This window comes from Ammodytes marinus (assembly GCF_949987685.1).
Source record: "Ammodytes marinus genome assembly, chromosome: 12".
Taxonomy (NCBI): Eukaryota; Metazoa; Chordata; class Actinopteri; order Uranoscopiformes; family Ammodytidae; genus Ammodytes; species Ammodytes marinus.
Genome location: NC_137216.1, coordinates 29,399,224 through 29,406,184, shown reverse-complemented (window position 1 = coordinate 29,406,184; position 6,961 = coordinate 29,399,224).

Sequence of the window (6,961 nt, the reverse complement as noted above, 5' to 3'; positions counted from 1 at the left end):
CGCACTTACAGCTATCACAGGTCGGGTCTACATCTGGGAACATACGAGCTAATTTAGTTTTAGATATGTGGATACGATGTACTACTTTAAATTGCACAAGAGCATGTCGGGCGCACATGAAGTGAATGAAATGTAATTGCAAATGACTGCTGCTGTAATTGTTGTTCATATAACAAATAAACTTCTTGAATCTTGAAGTGATGACCCAAGAACTGTTGTTGATTTTTAAATTATTATAATTTTTTTAAATTGTACTTGTAAAGAGATCTTTTGTCCGTATTTGTAATTTCATAATTTGGTCACAGCTGCAACATAGATCAGACGGACGGACAGACAGACAGACAGACAGACAGACAGACAGACGGACGGACGGACAGACAGACAGACAGACAGACAGACAGACAGACAGACAGACAGGCAGACAGACAGACATATAGATAGATAGGTCATTATTGCCAAATCACAATGTGCGTTGCAGTAGGAGCCATCATTGTTAAGTTTGGACATTGGACATTGAGACAATGGGCCGGTTTCACAGACAAGGCTTAAACCTAGTCCGAGACTAAAATGCCTGTTTGAGTTGGAAAAATAGTCCTAGATTAAAGCTATTCTGGATTAAACAAAGCTAATTGCAAGACTGTCGACTGGAGCTACTGTAGACTTCATAGTCTCAGACTAACTAAACCAAATTTAAGTCATATCCATGAAAGTGACTTAAACATCCCAGTTTAACTAGTCCACATTAAGGCCTACTCCTGGCTTAATCTAGGCCCTGTGTGTGAAACCGGCCCAATGACTGTTATCAGCAAGCAGCGGACATATAAGCTGAACTGTCCTATACACTGGTCAACACAACCCTGACACAAGACTAAAGGTAAGATCATCTACTGTACATCGCAAGCTAAAGCATTTTAACATGGCTGTATACTGACAGGCTGGAATGAATGTGAGTTGAATGTGTGTGTTGGACTGCTGTTGATATATGTTTTTGTCTTCCTCATACTGCTATTTATGTCACAACTTCAGCTAAGATTTAAGTTGCGTTCCGAATCGCATACTTTCTACTATATAGTATGTAGAAAAAAGATTTAGGATGTCCCGATTCTTGTGGCCGGATTTAGGATGGTTAGAAGTACCCGGATGTCCTACTTCATGCGGCCAAGATTGTTAGTGTTGAAAACTGCATCCTATTTGGGTGATTCTGACCCACAATCCAATGCGCACGTGAAGTGACGTCACATCGACAAAGCCTTCATATGAAAACAAATGGGGATGCGACGGATATAAAAGCAAGAGGCATGATCAAGGCGCAATGTTATGATGAAATAAGAGAGTAAAGTATGTCCCAATAGTATGCCTACTGCATCCTAACTAGATTCTTTTTATCGTCGGATGTAGTATGTAGAATAGAAAAAAGAAAGAATATGCGATTCGGAACGCAACCATAGTTTTTTCATATGTCTGTTTCCTGGTTCTAACTCTCATGTCATTTCAGACCCGGCCACTCCCTCCTGCTCTGCACTCCCGGTTAATTACATTCACCTGGCCTGCCCCACACTCACCTGCTCCCCATCTGCTAATCAGCCCCTCAGTATATATTCCATTCCATTTCCCTCAGTAATTTGCCAGATTGTCCTAGTGTCTAACCTAGCGCTCCAGCATTCAAATATCATTGTGTGTGCTGAGCCTGCCTGCCTGCCTGCCTGCCTGCCTGCCTGTCTGTTCTTTGCTTTGGACTTTCCCTTTTGCCTGCCCCAACTGGACTTGTTGCCACGCTGTTTTCTGGTTTGTCATCCACTTCCACTTAAACTTTGTTGCTGCACCTGAACTGTTTTGTGTCTTGCAATTGGGTTCAACAAGACCCAGGATGCGCGTTGGGCTCCTGCTTCAGCTTGAAGGTCTTTATTTCTAGCAAGTGACCCGTTCGCTATACTTCATCCCTTACTTATTATACTGTGCACTTTTAACACTGATGTAAACTAACACAATAAACCCAAGGTTGGCAACCATTAATGATAGTGGAAAAGGAATAGCTTTCTAATAACCATTACAAGCAGTGCAAGTTATGACAGGGGATGCTATAGTTATAGTGGTGATGCTGGCAGTTGGCTTGTATGGAGGAGCTCATGGTGCTTCAGAAGGTGAGACATGTTTTATTTTTTGTAGGCTACCTGAAAAATCTTTCTAAACGTCTCTGATGAATTTAAACTGGGACCCATCTTCCAAAAGTAAGCTAGCAAGTTAACACACTGCTCCTACAACGGCTAAAACAATGCAGCACACTATTCATTCTTCACATTAACGTCACTGTAGGCCTACCTCTGTCTTTGTCACGTTTTTCCTCCTCTTCTTTTCCTTTTCAGTCTTCCCTTGGCACGAGAGAGCTTTTGTCTTTTTGACATGGTGTGCGCTCTTTTCTTCCGGTTCCGACCGGTGAAGTTACCGTTCAGATACCTGGCTGATCGACAGAAATCTGGAAGAGTCTATCGGAGGAGAGGGGGGGGCTTACATTTTTTTTATAGTGTCTATCCTCAGTAATTGTCATATTTTAAGCTTAAATTAACCTGAAATTATAGTATTAACAGTATTAGTAAAAAAATTAAATAAAGTTTTGGTAGCCCATTTTAATTTTTGTAGCGGCGCCTCTAGCATTTGCCTATGCCCAGGGCCGGGCCTGATTTAAATGTATTTGTGTGTAGATGGAGTTTCTAATGGTGGTGATGCTGGCAGTCAGCCTGTATGGAGGAGCTCATGTTGCTTCAGAAGGTGAGGACACGTTTTATTTTTTGTATTTATTTAAAATTACATTGAGCAAAAAAATGTAATCTCCTATAACTATTCACACACACACACACACACAGCTGCAACACCTGAGACACGAATTAACACCAAAGATGGGCAAGGGACAGTGCAGATAAAAAGTGAGATAAGATGCACCAAAAATATAACAATTAAAAAAAAATCTATGGGCAGGTAGTTTGAAGCATTAAGCAATCGAACTTCACATGTTATGACTGTAATATATTTTGCAGTTGGTGATAAGATACGATACAACATACATAGAGACACACACACTCTATATGCCGTTTTCTGTGAATTCACCGTGTTTTTTTTCTATGAAAGAATTTGATCCAATATGTCAATAATGTCACTGAATATGACAAAAAAAAAATCATTGTATAATCTATTTGTACTTTTCACATTCAATATTTTGAACTTTGGACTTTTCTCTCTCTGTTTTAAAGATCTTACAGGTAAAATGTTCACCTTCCCTCAAGAATCGGACACAGCGTATATAAGGCTGAGGACCACAACCAGGAATATGAACGCCACAACCGCCTGTTTAAGGTATTATATGTACTTTAAAAGCCAGTCTGGATTTTTTCTTAAATCTTCATCTCTACATTACTTGTTGAAAATTCTCTAAATGACAATATTTTGGTAGAAATGTTGTCAGTATTATTATAATATTAGAAAATCAAAATGTTCATTCTACTCAAACATTTGCCTCTAAAGAGTAAAACGAGAGACACTGAACATTTGGAGTGGTCTCTTCATTCATTTTTTCCAGAGCTGTATATATAATTATAAATAGTATAAAGGCTATAAAATGTTGAATGATTAAAAGATTAAATAACCGCTGCTCAAGAGCGGGACAGCGGTAGAAACTCTGAGCTGCTCTGCGGAAACGAGGCATAACGCTTCATTACCCTGATTGTCAAGTGTGACCTCATAGTGTCCTTGTTAATCGAGCGATCTGATTGGTTCATAACTGTTGTAGGAGAGAACGGGGTAATTTGTCACACGGGTTGGTTGTCACAATCGTTATATCTTGGAACCAGAAGGCGCTGTCTGTGAAATTTTGGTATGTAAATGTCCAGAATTGGGATAAGAGGTCACCTACATAGTCTTCCTTGGAGTTAGACTGCTGAATTTGAGGTGAGACGACTGTTTGTGTTTTTCATGTCAAATTGAAAATATTTAGCTCCTCAGTATTTTTCTTCTAGGCTTTTACAGAATGGGTTTATAACAAAACACTTGTTACCCATAAAAAGTGTGATGGGTAAACTATAGTTTAGATTGTGGTTAGCAAGCTAATTAGTTGTCAGATGGTTGTTGGCATTGATGCTAGCAAAAAATTCAAGTTGGGGTTGGTTGTCACATTTTTGGGGGGGTTGGGTTGTCACAAGTTATCGAAAGGCTACAGCCAGAAAAGGAACCCAATAACGAAAGAAATTGTCAAGCTGTATCCTCACTGACACCCCAGAGAAGGAAAGAATAGAGCAGGAAAAGGCAGCTAGCATGCAAAGGAAAAAAGGGCAACAATCAAAACAACCCAGTGCATCCCAAACTAGACCAGCTGCCAAGGCTACAGTAAGTTATGTAGGCCTATTTGTCAACTTGACAATGCAATTGCATTTTCAAATTTAGTCCTACTTTCTTTCCTTCTTTTCAAGAGTATTCCCATTAAGATAACATTGTGACAAACAACCCCATAGTGTATGACAACCAACCCCTTGATGGGGTTGATTGTCACAATGTGTTAAGGTGTCTTTGATGATTAATTTCTTCTTTATTACAATAAGATAGAAAAAGTGAGGGGTACACATTTTGAAGCCAACACTTTAAGCTTCAATGTAATGTAGGAATGGCTATCAAAAGATGTTTAGGTGATGAGCAATTCTCAGTAGAGTAAAGTGTGCCTAATTACCCCGTTCTCCCCTATAATGGGCGTATACATAACTGCTATGACGTCCAATCAGTTTGCAGAGTTCCATATCACTTGGCAGGCCTATTGTAAAGTGTGACCTAATCATTTCTGTGCTTGGGGCGCTCTGGTGGCATAGTGGATAGAGAGCGTCCCATATTGGCTCAGGCCTTTGTTGCAGTGGTCGCGAGTTCAAATCCGACCCGTGGACCTTTACTGCAGGTCATCCCCCCCCCCCCCTCTCTGTCTCCCCATTTCAACTCTGTACTGTCTAATAAAGATTGAAAATGCCCAAAAAAAATCTAATCTGTGTGTTATGTTTGTGTTCCAGCTTCTTCACAGAGCTGAGCGGCAGAGAACAGTGCATGTTCTCTCTCTCCACTCCGAACGAATTCAACAACTTCCGCCTGGGTCTGGACCGTCCCGAAAACAAGATCGTCGTGTGGGTGAGGAACAAGCGTGTGTACTTCAGCGGTCTGGACTACAAGCTGAACGAGTGGAACCAGCTGTGTGCCACATGGGACTCTGGCTCCGGCCTCGCCCAGGTCTGGCTCAACGGAAAACCATCGGCTAGGAAACGCATCAGCGCTGGGTCGGCCATCAGCGGGAACTCTTTCATTCTCTTGGGACAGGTAAATGTGTTTAAGTAGCCTGGAAATCCAGACCCATATCTTGAACGATAGAGGGTCTGGCCACGATCAATAGTAATTCCCAACTCAAGGGGCGGCTCCTACTTGTGCATTTCAAATGCCACTGCACACAATTGGATAGCACTACAACCAATCAGAGCGATGCACAAGGTGACGTATAAAGCCATGTTCGTTTAGCGAACAGCGTGGTTAACTGTTAAATTAAACTTTTGGAGTACTCGGTCGGTAAAACAGAACATTCCACTTACTTGCTAATGAAATATTTTAATGCCGTCTTCCAAATCGTAAAGGGTCGAGGCCAAAGCAGTCTCAAACTCACACAACATATCCGCAGCCATCTTTGATGTTTACTATCACGGTTTTGACGCCGCATGCATGTCACTGTCATCATCCGGTTACGTCCTCCCCAGAGCAAAATTGAAAGATAAAGCTATTGAACCTCTAATCTTGAATGTCTCTCTACATCCCTTCTCCAGGACCAGGATTCCTATGGCGGGGGGTTCAGCAGTAAGCAGTCCTTCGAGGGCATGATTTCTGACGTGCACGTTTGGGACTCGGTGCTCACTCCCTGCGATCTCCAGGACTACGTACAATACGCCTCACGCAGCCCAGGAAACGTGCTCCAATGGGGGCAACTCGACTTCTCCGTCCATGGGAGCGTGCTGAAAGAGGACCAGCAAATATGTAGCTAGCAAATGTGTATCGGGTTGTGAGAGACATAAACGATTTGCAAGTCTGATACCCCAGTGCTCCGTCTAGAATCTATAAATGTCCAAAGGAATTAACACCAACTGAAAGTTCCTTGGAGAACCTTTAAAAATAATTGCCAAATCAAAAAATATTCCACAACCTACGGACGTAGTAATCATGGCCAGTGACTGCTGCTGTATTTGTTGTTCATATGACGAATAAACTTCTTGAATCTTTAATTGATGACGAAGTAGTAGTGTTTTGATTTTTCAAATCCGACCCGTGGACCTTTACTGCAGGTCATCTTTCTCTCTTTCTCTCTCTCTTTCTCTCTCTCTCTCCCCATTTCAACTCTGTACTGTCTAATAAAAGCTTGAAAATGCCCAAGAAATGATATATATATAAAAAAAAATAGAGGTCTTTAGTCCACTTAATATTATTAGTATTTGTAATTTTCATAATTTGGTCTGTGCAAAGATCTTGTGATACTTGGTAACAGATCTACTGGTAGATGGAAAGCTTCTTCGTAGCAGTCTAGTACACAGCACATTATTGCCAAAAACATGCATGTCTGTCTGTCTGTCTGTCGGCCCAATCCTAAACTTACTTGTAGATGTTGTAAACTTGACCCTTAATGCCACTTGACTTGATCTAACTGAGGTTAGATAAGGTGACAGAGCACATTGACACCAGATTTAGATGTCCTGACTCCCAACCATAAACACACACACACTTTCTCTCTAACACACACAGACACGTACGCATGCAAACACTCACTTTCACACTCACTCACTCACACACACACACACACACACACACGACAAGGGGGTCAACAGATTAATACCTCAGGCAGTATAGCTGTCTCTTGGCAGATCAGATACACTTTGCTTCCTGTGTTGACAACAACTATCGG